This window comes from Callospermophilus lateralis, unplaced genomic scaffold (genome assembly GCF_048772815.1).
Source record: "Callospermophilus lateralis isolate mCalLat2 unplaced genomic scaffold, mCalLat2.hap1 Scaffold_112, whole genome shotgun sequence".
NCBI lineage: Eukaryota > Metazoa > Chordata > Mammalia > Rodentia > Sciuridae > Callospermophilus > Callospermophilus lateralis.
Genome location: NW_027511460.1, coordinates 4,519,768 through 4,537,987, shown reverse-complemented (window position 1 = coordinate 4,537,987; position 18,220 = coordinate 4,519,768). Strand labels below are relative to the sequence as shown.

General features: G+C 36.1%; 1 pseudogene; it reads right to left on the bottom strand.

The window, feature by feature from the left end:
• Positions 1–17,527: 17,527 nt before the first annotated feature.
• On the bottom strand, positions 17,528–18,217 carry LOC143640082 (protein tyrosine phosphatase type IVA 2 pseudogene; annotated as a pseudogene).
• Between the last annotated feature and the right edge of the window lie 3 nt (positions 18,218–18,220).

The following is an 18,220-nucleotide window of genomic DNA, read 5'->3' as shown; positions in this document are numbered from 1 at the left end:
CCTATGAACTTGTGTTCTTTTATTATAAAAAACTTTCTAAGTAACTATACAATTCTTGTATTTACACAAGCATGTTTTAAAAAAAATTTTGTCATATCCAATTAAGATTATAGACTAAATGAATAAAATTAAACTGAAATTAGGATAATCATTTATTGTTTAATTAAAGCTTCCTGGAAACATTAAATCATCCATAATACATCTCAAAACAAGTCATTTTGTACTATGCCAGATGCTAAAATCAAACATGGCTCTAACAGAGATGTAGTGGGATTTAAGAATTTCATAGAGCTGCAGGGAGAGTTCTTTGTTAAGTTCAGACCTAAAAAGATACACACACATACACACACAAAAAAAAATGTAGAAAGAGAGGATCACCTACAAAGACAAACACCAAAGCAAAGCATGACTCTGTGAAAAGAGTGTCCAAAACAATTGAGATGATAATTGTACATTTGCTTAAATTCCCCATTCCTTGTGCTTTAAATATTATGTTGGGAACAAGAACATGGACACGATTGCTCTACTGCCAAGGATCAAGAAATTGACAGCAATAGGTAATGAAATAAAACTAATTCACTGCCATTCTGATTTTAAATTCTTTGTCAGAGAAGACTATTAACCTGTGGAACTAAACAAACATAGTTGACACAGGCAACCCTTGTGGCTATATAAACAAAGCCAGCAGATTATGACTATAAAATCACTTTCACAATAATTATGAAATCATTGAAAAATGGAGTTACTAGAATTTTAAAACAGGGAAATGATATTTTTATGATTTTCTGAAGAGACCTTAATATTATACCTCATGAAAATATTTTAAGAAGAGAATTAAAAAGTACTCAACATTAAGAGAGACTGCTTGTTTCCCCCAAATCCATTCCCTTTTGCAATGTGAGATAGAACCTTCCAAGTTAGAGAAACACATGATGGCCACATAAAGATTGTATATACCATCCTTCCTTGCAGAAGTTTTGACCTTGACTTAATTCTCAGGAATGGAACATGTGGAAAATCAATTATGCAACTTCCAGATCATGTTTTTAATCAAAGGTCTATGATGGATATGATTTCAAGAAAGTGCTTTCTACTTTGCACACAGAGATGCAGGAGCTTTCAGTTCTGCTAAGGGGGAGTCTTTGTCTATGTTCTGCAATCTAAGTTGACAGAGCTTGGTTGTTCCGCCTCATAGACTGGAAAAGAACAATAGCTTCTAAACCATCAAAAGCATGAAAGGGGATACGAAGGATGCTGAATAATGATAATAATAATAAACATTTAAAAGCCCCCACTATGTGCAGAAATGTTCTTGAAGCTTTGCATTCGTCACATGATTTGATCCTTTGTTACTGAACCCACTGTTAGCACAGGGTGACTACTTAACCTGTTCTTGGATTGACGGCAAGAACCAAGAGCATGGCAAGGGTTGGTATTTGAACACAGGTCGTCACAGTTCAGAGTCCATGATCTTAAAATGTTTTTCTTTAACTCGTGGGGCTAAACAACATGAGAATGTTCAAATTCATTCCTGTGCAAATTACTTTAGAAGCACAAAGTTCCAGAACCTTGCTTGGAAAACAGTTCCTATTAGAATAGTTTTAAGATAACGGAGTCTGACTCAATTACAATTTCAAGTCTAAGGCTTTTATTTTTTCAACAATTTCTGATTTACTAATATCTTTCTCTTAAAGCTCTGAACTCTTCTTTGGGTCACTAAAAAGAAAATCCTAACTTATCTTTCATACCTGACATGAATTATGATATCAGCTCATAGGACCTCTTGAGATATTCAGTACACCTGCCACTGTCTTTAAAAAAGTCTTTTAAAACTCTGCATTTTCTCCCTATCATCACAGCAATCTTGGAGAACTAAAGGTTAGAGCAATACTAATATTAAATGTAGTATATTTATAATAGTATAATAAATACATTCTGATTAATTATTGTTGTTGTTGTTGTTATTATTATAAATAATCTACTGAACAAAGCAGTCTAAAGAATGAGGATGATAGAGGAGAAAAATCTCTCAAAGAAGTGAAACCTGAAAATGTCTTTTCTATTCCACAGTCTAATGTCCTACATTATACACATGGGCTTTCCTGGTAGAATATCAAAGACAAAACCAAAGAGCATTTATAAATATTTACATTTAAAAATATTGTTTTGAGAAAAGAAATCCTCATCAACTTCTTTTTAATGATAAGTTAAGAAGCATTCCTTTTTATCAAATGATAATGTATAGCTAATTCAACAAATTAGAAATAGCATATTTGTCTCAGAAGTTGTGATATGGGGGGAAAAGGAAAAACAAAGTCTGCCATAGCGGCTTCTCAGAGAAAAATTTCCTTTTTTAGAAACAAGTTAGCTGAATTAATGAGCTTAGCTGACTAGCTGACTAAATCATATCCTTTCCTCCCTGGAAATTCCTCAGATAGAAAATCCATCAAAGGTTTCTGCTTATTCTCTAAAGTGCAGAGAAAGTCCCATTTTATTAAAAGTCTCTCCACCTCAAATGAAGGAGATTAGTGTTACTTTTTTTCTATCCCAGCAACTTTAACAGAGAGAAAAGATAAGTGACTGAGAACAGGTGGTACACAAATCTCTCTCAAGCAATGATTACTGAACCCAGGGCAAATAAGCAATCTAGATATGCAAATGTGGTCATTCATGTCCTTATTACCTGAAAATGCTAAACAATTAAGTGTGAAATCCTTTGGGGAATAATTTAGGCAAAACTGCTTTTATGAGCTGCACAACAGTGAAATGTATTCCGGTTCTCATTGTTACTGAACCCACTGTTAGCACAGGGTGACTACTTAACCTGTTCTTGGATTGACGGCAAGAACCAAGAGCATGGCAAGGGTTGGTATTTTATTATCAGTGTTGAGAACTTCACAGGAAGCTATCAAGACCTGTGGGACTCATCAATGTTAATTAACTTCAAGAAAAGACTAAACCTACAGAATGCATAAAGCACATTATGAGATGCAGCTCCTATCTCAAGATAATATGCTCTAAACTTAGAATGAAGGCAAGGGTCATAAACTGAAATGCCTACAAATACCAGGTGCCTGTCTAAGGAGGCACCCAGTTTTCAATTTTAACTACTGATGCTGCATTGGAAAGTGGGTCCATTGTTGGTGGTGGGCTTGTGGGTCCAGGCCCTTGACTTGTACTTTTCAGATAACAGCATGGCCTGCATGGAAATATCTAAGCCTAGTGGTGGGAGTTCGGGTCCCAACTTCACTATTTGCTAGCTGTGGAGTATGTTATGGAACCTCTCCATGCCTCAGTTTCCTCATTTGTGAAGTTCAGATGATGAGGATGGGGTAATTTAGAAGTTTTCTAGAAGATTAACTATTAGACCAGGGTCTGGTACAGAGAGCACTTAATTTCTGTAAGCCATTTCTATCCTTTAAGAAAAGACAAAAATTCTGGTTAGTATTTGAAATCTCTTAACTTCCAAATGTTGATAACTAATTTTTCTTTTAAAATTATTGGGTCAGCTAAATGAACCGATTCAAGCACAAGATCTGGTCCAAGGTCCTTGGCTGTGACATCTACAATAAGGTTATTTGAGACTCTTAAAAATCTCTTGGGACTTTCCACTTATTTTAAGGTCTGGTAGCCATTGCTCAGAATCATTATTTGGTATACTCTCTCTTTTCAAAAAGGACTTTTTATAGCTCACTAAAAGAATAGATTTCATTAAACTGCTTGTCATAAAATAAAATTTTTAAAAATCTGATGACAATTTAATAGAGGAAATAAAACAGAAAGTAAATATTTCAGAAAAGTAAAGCTCTGGAAACCTATAAACACTGAGGAAGAAAAAAAAACTGAAATAAGAAATTCTGTGAGTTTGTTCAGGTCACATTGTTAACTGAAGGAAGTAGCATATTAGATATTCAAAAAAGATGTTTTTTAAACCTTGATATTTCTAAAAAGAGTCTTTGTATAATGGACATTTTGGACACTTTTAACAGAGCATATTAAGTAACAGTTCTATTGAAAAAGTGGAGGAGACATTATGTACAGAGAAGATCCTTAGTCCTCCAGGAGCAGCTTCAAGCACATTTATTCATAGTCATATAAAGATTTTGGTGAGAGGAGAAAAGTGGAGCGGCGAGTGGAGCCAGGTGCACCATGTTTAAGGTTTTCTGATGATTCCGAGATGAAGCTTAGGAAAACCTCCAGAAAAGAATTGTTACTATGATCTGTATTTCAGCTTTCCAAAATAATACAATTTTAGTTTGGGTTCATATGGAAACTCTACAGCTATTATTGATACCTTATGTATTGTCTAAAAGTCAATGATGTGTGGGGGTTGAGGAAAGAGATGTGATCACGTGAGAATGGGTGAATAGTACAGGAGGGCTGAGGATTCTCACAGTGTAAACTTTGAGACCATTCAAGTTCAAGGGGGAGTCCAGAACAAAGGTTTATAATTAACTTACACCAAAAATAGAGGACAAACATTATTAGTCTAAAATATTTTTGAGAGCAGTTACCCATTTTGTACTTCTGTTATAGAAAGATCTTACTCTAAATCCTATATAATGATTGATTTGGAGCAGGTCTGCATCCTGAGTGGTTCATAAGGTTCAAAAGAGCTGCAAAATGTATCCTGAAAATGAGTGTGTGTGAAAATGTGTGATTTTCTTGTCTTTCACCCTCCCTAGAATACAATGCCAGGGGAGGGGCTTATTGTCTGTTAGTTTCAGGGCATGCAGTAGTGCCTGGCACAAAGTCTGCTCTTAATAAATACTCGTTGAGTACAAGAGCACATTTTTTAAAATTATGCATCGAGATACATACATGTATCTGAATTTTTTGCAAAAACAATTTTGGTTTTGGCATATTTCTATTTAACAGCTTCTGCTAGACATATTTGATAAATAGGTTCATTTAACACTTAAAACAGGCTACTTTATGCTTAGATGCTTCTTTGAAAAATGCTTACCATCTTTGATCATGGTAGTGTCTTTTCTGAGATCACTTCCTTATTAGAACAAATATTTAAATAACTGGATAAATAAGCAAGTTAAAATATCTATGTATTGTAGAAAGAAAAAAGATTTTTCACCATATTAATTCATCCATTCATTCATCACTCATTTATAATATACTTTTTGAGTACTAAGTCTGCATAAGGCACAGTGTAGGTTATTGGGTACATAGTCGTGAGCCCATAGTTCCTGTCCTACAGAGGGATACATGACCTTGGCAAATAACAGCATCTGGTTTCCTGCAGCAGGTGCTAGTCTAGGTGTTTGGGATTTATTAACTTTTTTGCTTTATTGACAAATACCCTGTATGTAGGTCATTATTATGTTCATATAGTTTTACTTCTTTTGCTTAATAAAGTAGTGCCTAACACAGTGCTAGGCACACTACATGTATAGAAAATTACTTACTGAACCAAACCACTTATGAAAGGAAGGCAAAGAAGCCATTTGGGAAGCATAAAACACATCTGCAGGGAAGGTTTCCTCCCCAAAGCTCATAAATTATTTGGCTCCCTCCCATAAAGAGTACAGAATATTTTTAAGGAGTTCAGCTATCTCACTGGTAGGTATTCAGTTGACTATGCCAATCAGTGTATGAATTTCTACAATTTTTCATGCTAGTTAAGTGGCTGTGGAACGTTTTCATAATAATTTGAGGCAGGAGCAACCCTCATTATAACTACTGCACTGAGTTGTTAGTCATGTGACAAATGGAAGGTTTTATGTCTACTCTCTTGCATCTCTAACCATTTTCTATAGGTTCTTCATTCGGCTAAATTAAATTGTATATTATAGCTACGGAATTTCTTACAAAAGACAAAACTAATTTTGTTAATGATTAAACACTTTTAGTTACACATATGCAGATTAAATTGATGCCTGAATTCTCCAAGGAGAAAACCTTTGAAAAGATATCACTGTGGCGACCTAAAGAAAATACTCATTCTGTGTAACTCAAAGTAAGATGCTGTATTTGATTTTTGTGTCAGCATGTTTAGTATGATCTATATTCCCCTGTAAAATATGGAGTAAATGGGGACAATGTAGACAATGAGTGATTCAAGAATATATAAGCATAGACTGGACTCTTCTCTTTTACTCTCTTACTATCTATTTCTTTAATTCACTAAAAATATTCTCTTATTTCTCCAATGCACAATGCCTGATTAGGCTAAAATATTGAAAGCGGGAGAATGAGGGTAAACTAGAATGAGGGACCCATTTAACAGAAGTCAGCTGAATGTCCTAAAGGGGGTATGGCTTAAATGAACAGTCACAAAGATGATATTAATTAATGATTACTCAGGATCTAAGAGTGATCATTCAAATAGCATAGGTCATCAGATGAGATCTTGGAGTCCTGAAAGGAAACAGAAACAGGGAGGAGCTGAGGAATCTCTTCCCATTTCCTACTATCTTTAGGGACATGCTTTGTGTGCTAAAAAATTCTCACCAACAGGGACAGCTCAACAAGGAGAGGAGAGATGTGCCAGATGTACACTTGTGCTGGCTCCTGGGCCTTGTCAGTCCTGCTGGGCTGCTTTGTGTAGCTTGGCATGGTGATGTGCTCAGAAAGGATGGATCAAAGCATACAAGAGCCAACATTGAGAATTCAAAGGCAAAAAAAAGGCTTCAGATGATCTGGAGAGTGTCTTGGTGCAAAGCTTCCTGGTGTTTTAATTTCTTGTAGCATTTTTACCTTTTGTGGCTTTACAGAATTTACTATGGTTCAAGTTAAGTGCTCCGCAGGGTGCTTGCTTCTATCATTTTTCCTAATGAATCCACTATGAGAAAGGCTTGAGAAATTGATTATCTTATTTGGATGTTCTTGCCTATTTGTGTAAGCTTTTCAAATCTTTTTGCTGGAACAAATGCATTGAGATTCTTCCTGCTTCTGCAGGGGGAACAAGAGATACCGGGATGCCCTTAGCTGCTAGAGATAAATCTAGCTACTTCTTAAGTGAATGACCACAGCTGGATGGCTGCTCCAAGAAATATTTTGAAAGTGGGTTAAGATAAGTATAGGGCCTTATTAAAATTTCAAGGGCGATTGAGACAGGCAGGATATAACAAATGGTGTTGGAGTTTCGCCAGGTCAACATGTTAAAACTCACTCAAAGAAACAGATAAATTCGAGGTTGTGGCCTCTGTTCAAAAGTGCACCCAAAAAAACAATTCTCTTTTCTAAAACTTTTGATGATATTCTAGAATATTTGTTTCGTAGGTGACTCAAAGTAAAAGTTGACCTCAATTTAATCCCTTTGGGCTCTGCAGAACTCAATTGTCATGTAGAAAATTGTATAATTTTATCTTTATTTGCATTTTTTTCTACTTATTAAATTATTGAAATAATTAAAACACAAATTATAAAATGATATTATCATATATGGAAGAAAAAGAAACAAACTTTCATGAAAAAGTACACAAAGGTGAATTCTTAATTCTGTTGTTGCATTGGAGAAGCATAGTTATGAAACTTTTCATATTGTTCTCATTTGGGCAATAACTTTGTGTTAAAAAATCATGTCAGTGCTAAAAGGAAGACAAATAATAATTTCACTATTTGCCTTAGCTTTCTCAGGGTAAAAATAGGCTTAGATGTAAGTCCTGTATCTCATGAAATTTATTCTAACCTTCTATCCTAGACTATGGTGGTGATGTCTGTAACTTGTAATAAAATATTCTGTTAATATGAGAAACAACAGGCCCATTTTTCTGTTTTCAATGTACATACTGTATGAACTTAAAAAAATATTCCCAAGAATCTTCTGTCATTTTCACTGATAATTAGAAAATAGAATTTTATTATGCAAATATACAAATTGCTTAGATACTACCACCAGGCATTGGTTAGCTAGTTTTCCATCACTATAACAAATTTCTGAGATGATCAACTTATTAAGAAAATGGTTTATCTTGGCCTACAGCAATAGAAGTTTCAGTCTATTATTGGTTAGTCACGTTGTTTGGGGCGTGTGATGGCACATCATGGTGGGAGCACTTGGTTGAGCAAACCACTTACCTTATGGCCAGAAAGAAAAACAAAACAAAAAAAGTGGAAGAGACTGGTACCCTTTGATGGCACATCCCTGGTGATCGGAAGACCTCCTGCAAAACCTGTCTCCTGAAGATTTCACCACCTCCTGATAGCAATAGGCTGGGGACCAAGCACCCAATACGTAGGCCTTTGGGAGACATATAAGATTCAAACTATAGCAATGATCTTAAGAGCCTGCCTTTGTACACATTCTTGGTTGTAAAAAACCAAAGAAGTTGTCTAAACCCACCAAACCCTCAGTGCAAATCTCATATTTCCTATTCACCAAACAGTTCTAATTACACAGACTCCTTCTTCAATCCAAGAGAGCTTTGTTTCATTTGTGGATAGTTTTAATTCTTTAAAAATACTGCTGCGTCAAACTCAATTCTGCCTTTATTGTTATCTATAGTAGCACTAATTGCTGCCTTCAAATTAATGTATCATACATTTAATGAATATCTTGATCTGAATAAGTGAGTGCATTCCCTTTAAAACGAATTTATTGAATTATATGTGTATGATCTGCCCAAATTTCTCTGTGTAAGATACTTCAATAAAATAGTCCCAAAAATAAATTAAAAGAAATATGAGATCTTACCATATCTGAATTACTGTGATTTTATTAGAAGGTACTCTGCCTTTTGATAGGAGTAATTTTGAAGAAAATTTACTGAAGAAGGCAATGACCATAGATAGCTTCAGCAGAGATGCATCTGTGACATTTATGAAGTGTTTCACTCAGATCCTTTTTCTTGTTGGGCTCAGACTACCCAAAGAGAAGTTCAGACAAGCCTAAAATTCTTATGGCTCCATCTCATCAACATCAAAAGTGAACCCTGTTCTTATATTTTCTGAAAAGGTTGATAGAGTTTTGGATCTGAGAATGCTTCATATATGATGGATTTATTAAGACCCATTGTAACTGGGGAGAAAAGCAAGGCAAGTAAGTGAATTAGAGAAAACAGAAGTGGGGAGTAAATCAGGTCACTCTGTGTCTTCAAGATAGCACTAGAATGATCTGGAAAAATCCAATAATAAACATGCAATGATCTAAATCATGGGTACAGGTTAAGTAAAAAATTAAGTTCTTTTGTGAGAAGCAGGAAGGTTTGTTTGATTCCATTCGAAAAACCTTCAATGTCTAGAATCTGCATTGTTGTGCAATGCTTAGGAAGTATCCGTGAGCCAAGAAGGGCTCACCCCACAGTTGCATCTTGTCCATTCCCCACTGCTCACATACTATGGGAGATAGATCAAGGAGTCAAATGGAAAAAGAATGCTGACAACCACCAAATAACATCTTTATACATCAACAAAACCTTGTGACTCTGCCTTAAGAAGATCACTCAATTAGCCTGGTTCTACTAAAACATCTAACTGAGAAAATTGCTTTTGTCCCAAACCAATGAACTAAAAATATACACTGGACTCCAAGGTCGTGCCAGAGGGTAACAGTAGGCACAGAGCTATGCCAACTTTGCCTTAAACTGTGATGTGTTTCACGACACAAATGATCCTAATCACATCCCCCAATAGTAATTTCTACAGATTTGGTGTGCTCCATTTAAAAAAAAGGGGGGGGGAACTATAAAATTATAAAAATTTTAAAGATTTTATTTTTAAACTGTATATTACTAAAATATATGTATCTCACTAAAATAAAAGTTTTTGTACTGCACTTCAATTTTTTCTCATCGATCTTTAAATTCTTGACAGGAAAAAAGGAAACTGAGAAACTTCACGATAAGGGGCCAGAGCCTCCTGAAAATCGAAGGTCAATCAAAGGAAGAGCACATTTTTCAAGTTGTGTCAACTGGCAGGGAAAACCCAGTTTATCAAAATGGGCATAGATTCTAACTTGAGCAAGAATTCGGAACCTCAATGAATTCCATCTGGCTCAGGAGAATCTTTTCTTTCTGGCTTAGAAAGAATCTTCCTAAGGTTAATCAAAGTTTTTAGCTGATAAAGGTGAAACTTCACCTGCCATTGTGGGTTTGATGATCAATATTTTTTACCGAGAGCTCTTGAGATTTAACTGAAACTTCAATTGAGTGATTTTAATACTTTTATACTCAACAAATATTTCTTGGACTCCTAATCATGAGCTAGGCACTGTGCTAGGTCCTGAAGCTATATCATGGTGAACAATTTTCATCAGGACTGAGAAAGGGGAGAGCTGAAAAATAAACTGGAGTATGAGAAAGAGAGCATGAGAGCATGCACACATATGCATAAGATTTGAGTAATTAATAATATGAATAAATTAATTACAGTAGAGGAGTAGGATATGTGCATATATGGTTTGGGGTTCACAAAGAGGTGGCATTTTATTTAGAAAGACCTCTCTGGAAAAAGTGGCATTTGAACAAAGATCTAAAAGATATAAAATTGTTCACTATGACTTTGAAAAATCTCATTAATTATATAGCTTCAGGACCTAAAACAGTGCCTAGCTCATGAATCACTATGCAAAGATCTGGAGTCTTTCAGGCAAAGGTAAAAATAAATGCAAAGCCTTCAAGATAGGAGTGAGGTCAACCTAATTAGGTAACTTCAAGAACCCAGGCCAACTAGAGTAAAGAAGGAAAAAAGTCAGGAAGTGAGTTTGGAGAGCAAGGTCAAGGGCAGATCATGCTTCTAAGGCATGCTTTGGGGTATGGGTTTATTCCAAGAATGGTCTCAACCATTCAGCTGTTTAAATGAAAGACTCCTGATCAGGTGCACGTTGAAGTTACTCCAATATCTATGTGGAGAATGGGTTTAAGAAGTGGAGGATAAAACACCAAAAACTCAGGCTATTGCAGTAGCCAACATGAAAATGGTGGAGGTGGGGAAGCACAGCCATGCTTGGAACACATCTTGATGGAGAAGCTGAAAATTTTGTAGATGAATAAAATTGGGATATTAAAGAGAGAACTCAAATATGACTGAGCTTTAAGGTCTGGCCGACTTGGTTAACATGCTGTTACCATTTATTGATATGGAAAACAAAATATTTTATTGCTCTTGTAGTTTTGTGAGGCTGTGTGTGTGTGTGTGTGTGTGTGTGTGTGTGTGTGTGTGTTCTGTTTTTGTCTTTGTTTGCTTTAGCCTAATTTCTTTGTTTTGGAATTCATGGTGGCAGAAAATAAAAAGTTTTATTTGGGATATATTATACTTGAAAATCATTTTAGTTGTCTAAATGGAAAAGTTAAGGCACATTCAGGAGAGAAAGAATGTTAGGTGTTAACATATATACAGAATTTACTCTCATTACTTGAGATTTCCTGGGGAGTGAGTATGGGTAGAAAAAAGATGCTCAAGTACTCAATCCTAGGGAACATCAAAACTTTGAAATTAGAAAACAAAAAGATAAGAGCAATGCAGTGTGAGTAAGTAGGAAGAAGACAGATATTAAGAAATCACAAAGATATTTTGTCCAGAATGTGGAAGAGAGTAACTGTAACATGATAGTGTGATGTCGAGTCAGATGAAGACCCAAAATCAAGAGTTGAGTTGACAAAATGGGAATTCTTGACCAAGGAGTTTTCACTGAGAAGTGGGAACAGCCTGTTGGAAAATGTTAGTGGGAAGTGAGAAAGTAGAGAGAGAAAGTATAGACCTGTCTTTGGAGGAGGTTGTCGTGGAGAACTTCTCCATGGTGGCAGCTGGAGGCACTGTGTATTTTAGGGAGCATTTATTTATTTATTCAGGTGGGAAGTAGGCAAGGGGATATGAAAGATTCAAGATAAAGTGGCAAGTCAATGATGCAAGATCCATAAGAAATAATTGCTAAAGACAAATTCCTGAGTCACTGAGAAGGAATGGGATCCAAAACTGAAGTAGTTTTAGGTGGAAGTATTTTAAAGAGAAAGTAGGACAAACATGGGCAGTGGTTGAAAGGTGGCAAATTCCTGAGTAACAGTTAAATAAGGAGGTGTTGAAAGAGTCAGTCTAATATGGGCATTGGTGTCACTGCAAATTCTTGTTGGGTGTTCCAAGAATGTAAGACTCTAATCACTTTTTACTTAGGTCATTTCTCATGAGTGCCTCTGCAGCAAGCAACTTTGAGCGCACTTCTCCCTTGGGACAAAAAAATGATTGTCTTATTGCTTGCTCTGGAAACATCAGATTCCTCAAATTTGTTCTTCAGCTGTGATGCAAATCTTCTGCATTCACACTATCCACTTGAACTCATATTAAATTCCCTCAGTTGGCTTCGGAGCAAGGAGAATCTACAGAAGCATGATGCTTCTGTTTGCTATGCTATGAGTAATAAATCATTTTGTCTTGGACCAACATCCAGAAAACAGTAACAGGTTAATTCATTAGTTTATGAGTAGGATAAAATTAAGTCTCAGACCCAGTAATTATGGCAATAAAGATGAGATGCTGAAAAGGCTTTCCAAAGAAAAATGTCAAAGGTCCTTTAGAATGGTTTCTAAACCATCTAGACTCCCTGGACTCGCATGCAAGTGGTAGGTGAGCAAGTATGTCAGGGGCTCCCATTGTCCTACCTGTCAATCATTTATTGGGATTGAGAACAGGGAGTTGGATTAAAAGAAGTAGCTCAGAATAGCTTCTTGGTTGTTCCTGATTCTGCTCTCAGTGGGAGAAGGGACTTGTCCCTTACATTCATCAGGGCAGACTGGCCAAACAATCACATGGTCAGCTGAATCCAGAAACAGCCACAGCTGTCAATTTAAACTCACCATATCATCCCTCTCCACATGCTATAAGAACAGATCAGCTCCTATGGATTTGGTTGATACTAAACTACTCTGCCAGCCTGACACAATCAATAACCGCTTCCTGGCTCTTCAATCTTGTGTGTGTGTAAACAGAGAGATTCCTTCAAGCTTGTTTCAGTCTTAACAATGTAAATTCACATCCCTCTCCTGATGCCCAAGCATCTTTGGGGGAAGCTGTAACTACTCAGTGATACTATTCAGCAGATCAAGTGAACCCAACCAATGTACCAATGTTCTAAATCAAATGTAACAGCAAATTCCAAACTGGAGTATCACTGTGCGCCTTTGTGCTACATTTTTGTAGGTGGAATAATGTCTTTCCTTTAGGCTTATCTATCACCCCTGAAATTATTGGAAATGACTTCAAAGATCAGTAGGTCAATCTAAATTCCCTGTCTATGTCCAAATGAACAAGAGGTCAGCTTTTGAGTGCTTTCCAGCCATAGGAAATAAGACCTCCTGATCTTGGGACTATTCACAATTCTCTGAGTCCACAACCCTATAGAATACATCTGAAGTCAATACTACAGGTTGACCTGATTCTGTTGCTTAGAGTCCTCATGATAATATCCTTAATTAATTGTTGTGTGAGGCAAATTGAACAAAGCTGACCCTAATATTTGCCAGTAACACTAAACAAGGTAGTTAATGGAGTGGTGGATTCATATGAAAATTCCAATTTAACCAGGAACTTGTAGGATCATGGAATGGATTGCTAGAAGAGGCGATTCATGTGCATCTCTGCATTTTCTGGCTGAGAGTGCCACCAAAGCCCTGACTGTTCTTTACTCTGGCCTTTTCTTGGGGTCGGTTTTCTAGCAAGCAACTTAGAGGGATGAAGTAATGTGCTATCAGTCAAAGATCAGGTTTCTTACTGCTTGTTCTAAGGTCAGTGGATTCTCTAATTCAGAGTTCTTCAGCTGTTACACAAATCTACCTGTGCAGTACTTGCCTGGGTTCATGGAATGTCAGTTCTATGGTAATTGAGTGCAAAAATAATTGATATAAACATGGTGCCCGTATTTGCTGTGACTTCGTTTCTGACCCATGTCTAATATCTTCTGCCAGCAGTCACATGTAGTAACAGGTTATTTACAAGCTTATAAGAAAGATAAAATCAAATATTAGTAGGTTTGGTGGAGTAAAAGTAAGGTAGTTATTTTCCTGTATAAAATGAGAAACTTGATAATCAACTAAGATTAACAAAGAGGGAGGAGTTGTTAGAATACAACAGTCACTAATATGGCATTATGTAAAAATATGGATATGTAAACGATGTGATTCTGCAAACTATATTTGGGGTAAAAATGGGAGTTCATAACCCACTTGAATCTAATGTATGAAATATGATATTTCAAGAGCTCTGTAATGTTTTGAACAACCAATAATAATAAAAAAGAAGTTTGAAGGAAGAGATAAAATTTTTATCTTTGGAAGCACAGCTCTGAAAGGATGGTGGTCTAGTGCCAAAGGACTCCTTGAGATTTGGGCTAATAAATTTAAGGTGATGTGAGTTCAGTTCAGTGTGTGCCTTGTGAGTTTTTCTCCACCCACATTCGAATTGCCCATAGAAGTGGAGAAGTCACATTTAACCATAATTGTACTTTTGGTGGACAAATACAAGGAGAGACAGAATCAGTGAAGCTGAGAGTATATGCAAGGGAATAGTTATAGGGCTGGACCACAGAATCTTAACTGAGACAAAAGGCAATGAGTTAAAAAATGGTTAATACAAAAGACAAGGACAATGAAAATATAAGTGAGTTTGGGAATATAAGTGGATTGGAAAAATACAGTTGTATTCAAAGAACAGAGTGATTGAAAGTGAGTTTTTCATGGAGATTATTGGTGATGACAACGTCTAGATTTTGACAAAAGTGTGGGAAGAAGTGGGGGAATGGTCAAACAAGAGAGGCAAAATGTTGCATGGATCATCTACATTAGTGTTAATAACCCAAAAACAAAGAGAAGAGGAAGATATTAAAATATTTGGTCACTGAAGGGGAGGTACCAGGAGATACAAAGAATATCATAAGAAGGAGAGATAGTGGTCAGCATCATCCAAAGATAACATGCATCAAAATGAGTTGGAATTTTGAATGAAGAGGGAGGAGTAGTTGTCTATATGCAGCAATAAAATGGGAAAGACATTTAGCTTATCTTTGGTACCAGTTGGACATGGGATTTGGAAGAAGAATATAAGACAGCCACCTTTTGAGAGGGTTGCAAATCAATGTCCTGGGAAAAAAACTAGATTTTAATGTAAAGTGAAGAAATTATTCAGAAAAGTTGATAATTGTGGTAATTTATAATATACTTAAGGGTTTCAGCATATAGTGAAGAGTTCAGAAAGGGGTGCAAAATTGCATGAAATTAGGGAATGTACAGAGCATTCTGGGATAAGAGACCAGGGCTTGATGGACAACCAGAGATGCTGGCACTTCTGTGGATGACTGAGGTAAGCAGACATGGAAATCATGGTGGGATTGTTCCTGGTGGAATTTAGGGGAAATCATAATTCTAATTATATCTTCTTAAAGAATTATTGATTAAGTAATCACTAGGGTGCAATGAGGAGGATTACTATAGAAGGGGTAAGTTTTGGCCAAGAGTTTGGATTTAGAATATTCCCCAAAAGCCCTTGTGTTAATGATTTGGTCCCAGCTTGGTGCCATTGGGAGGTGGTAAAGATATTAAGAGCGGGGGTGGGGGGGCGTGGATCTTAGTGGAAGTTCTTCTGGCCATTGGGGGTATGTCCTCAGAAAGAATTGTAGGACACCCATGGCTTCCTCTGTTTTTGTTTTTGTTTTCCTTTCCATCCTGATCATGAGGTGAAGAGTTTTACCACACATTGCCATCATCATATGTTGCCTCACCACAGGCCCAAAGCAATGGGACCAACTGGTCATGGACTGAAATCTCCAAAACTGTGAGCCAAAACAAATCTTTCCTCTTAAGTTCATTACTTCAGATATTTTGTTACAATAATAGGAAGCTGATTAACACAATGTATAACAAAAACCTCTTTGGGGAAAGATATCTAATATTTCAGAAAAGCAATTAGTTGATTGAAGGTTTTGGATACTTCTCTTGGACTGAGATCTGAGTTTGTCAGGGATGAAGTAAGTTCCAGATGAATATGTATGTTGTGGTGGTTGGAGAAAGGATTCAGGTTATAGCAGGTGCTTTTGGGGGTGCCTATGTATATATGTCAGAAGAAAGATTCAATAAACAACAATAGCAGTGGCCCTTGGTAAAAGGGCTTTAACTGCAATGTCAATGATATTGGTCTTCCGAATTAACAGCACACTTAAAGAAAACACTGGGGGATCTGGGACAGTTGGGAGAAGACATGGGGTGTTAAGATGGACATCCTCATGGGCAGCAAACACATAGCTGACCAAGTCTATGAAGGTTTGCAGTATGGCTAACTGTAAGCACAATTCTCAGGATCCTCAACTTTTCTTTGAACACTTTCTTCATCTTCTTGCTCTAACAAATATCTAGCCATACTCAGAAAAACATTCCTTTACTTGAAACTTTTTATAATGGGGATGGCTCACATCTCTCATATGGAAATAGAATCCCGATGAAAATCAACCATTCAGGCCTTATTAGTCCTTACAACAGCATCTATGGTGTGATAATGGGGATTATTGAGACTTTAATTATAAATTTCCTGGCAAAGAATTAATGATGCTTTCATTCTTTTGTTTTAGAAAAGAATTTTTTCCCCAAGATTTTTTGGCCAGTTTACTTGAATTAGAGAGTTGGCATCTGTCTTCTGATGATTTACTCATGAGCTTTTTTCCTAGTTTATGTGACTTCAAGTCAACAAAAGAATGCTAACTCAATTAAGCAGTCAAAGCCCAGGATGCCATGTTTATCTGTCTCATTCACTTGTGTCTTTCACACATACCCATTTCTGTTTTGTTTCTTATTTGGTCTTCCAGATCATAGTCATTAAATTTCTCTTATGACCATAACATTTTTGTAGATCATAGCAAGTACTTAATAATTATAATTTTCAAAAATAACATATATATATATATATATATGCATATATATATGAGTTTTACTACTCATTGTTGCCATCATATGTTGCCTCACCACAGATATATTATATATACATAATATATATATATATAAAAATTAGACCTGCCCTAATTATTGTAGTACACATAGTAAGAAAATAATACAAGAAGGAATATGCTCATGTAAACTACTCATAGTTTTGTTTATAGAAATTAATATACATAGTAAAGGCAAAAGTGAATGAGCTGACTCTGTTGAAAATATTAAAATGAACATTTTATTAAGTTAATAAAGATTGAAGCAAAGTTAGATCTTTTATAATTATAGTTTTGTATGTGTATATCTGTTCAAGTTACTTAGACTCTATGTTCTCAAACTTGAAATTGTAAGAAAGAAAAACTATTTCTAAGAACAATGAGCCCAAAATGAAGTCAGCAAATTAACCAATTCTATTGAAAATTTCTCTTTAGGAAGAAGATACTGTCCCATGAGTCTCATTGCTTCCTACCACCCGAAGGTTTGGATAATATATGTTTGGCTCTACACAGCTATTTTAGTTGGATTTAGGTAAAGTGAGAGGATTTTTAATTTTTTTTCTTTTCTTAAACATTTTATTCACGTTATAGAGGGATTTCTTATTTGTTTACTTTTTCCTAATTGTTAAGAAGAGTGGTTGAGGAGTACTGTATCCAACACTATTTCAATGACACAGGTAAATTCCAGATTCACATTTCCAGGTACCAAGAGTTCCCTCTAAATGCCACAATCATATAAGCCTTCGTTTGTATTTCTTTCTACTGAATACAGCAATGCCCATTGGTATCTCTGAAGCGTAATGGCATCTTAGGTCGATATTTCTCCAAGTAAAGCAGCTGTTTGGAATTGAATGCTCCCCTTCTTTTTTGTCTTATAAACTGAACTGCATCTTCATACTTCATTCCACATTCAATCAAACCAAGTGCAACCAGCACAGGTGTCCTTCCCAATCTTGCAACACAATGCACTGCAACACAGCAACCTGGCTCTTCACGGAATTTGGTTTTTAACAAGTTCAGCCAATCATCTACTATCTGATTAGGGGGTGGAGCTCCATCATCAAATGGCCAATCTAGAACGTAGATTCCTTCTTTTTCAACTGGAGCTTTATCATATGTAGCATCACAAACTCAACCAAAGTTGTCACTCCATACTTCTTAAGTTCCTCTGTGAACTTGTTGAGAGTTGCATTGGTAGGGTTGTGAGTTATCAGAAAACGCATGTTCTCATAGGAGATCTCCACAGGGGCTGGACGGTTCATTATGGCAAATAAAAAGTGTGAGCGTGCGTGTGTGTGAGTATGATGGGGAAAATTGGGGAAAAAAAATCAATAAATCTTGAAATGTTTCACAGCAGAAAACATTAAA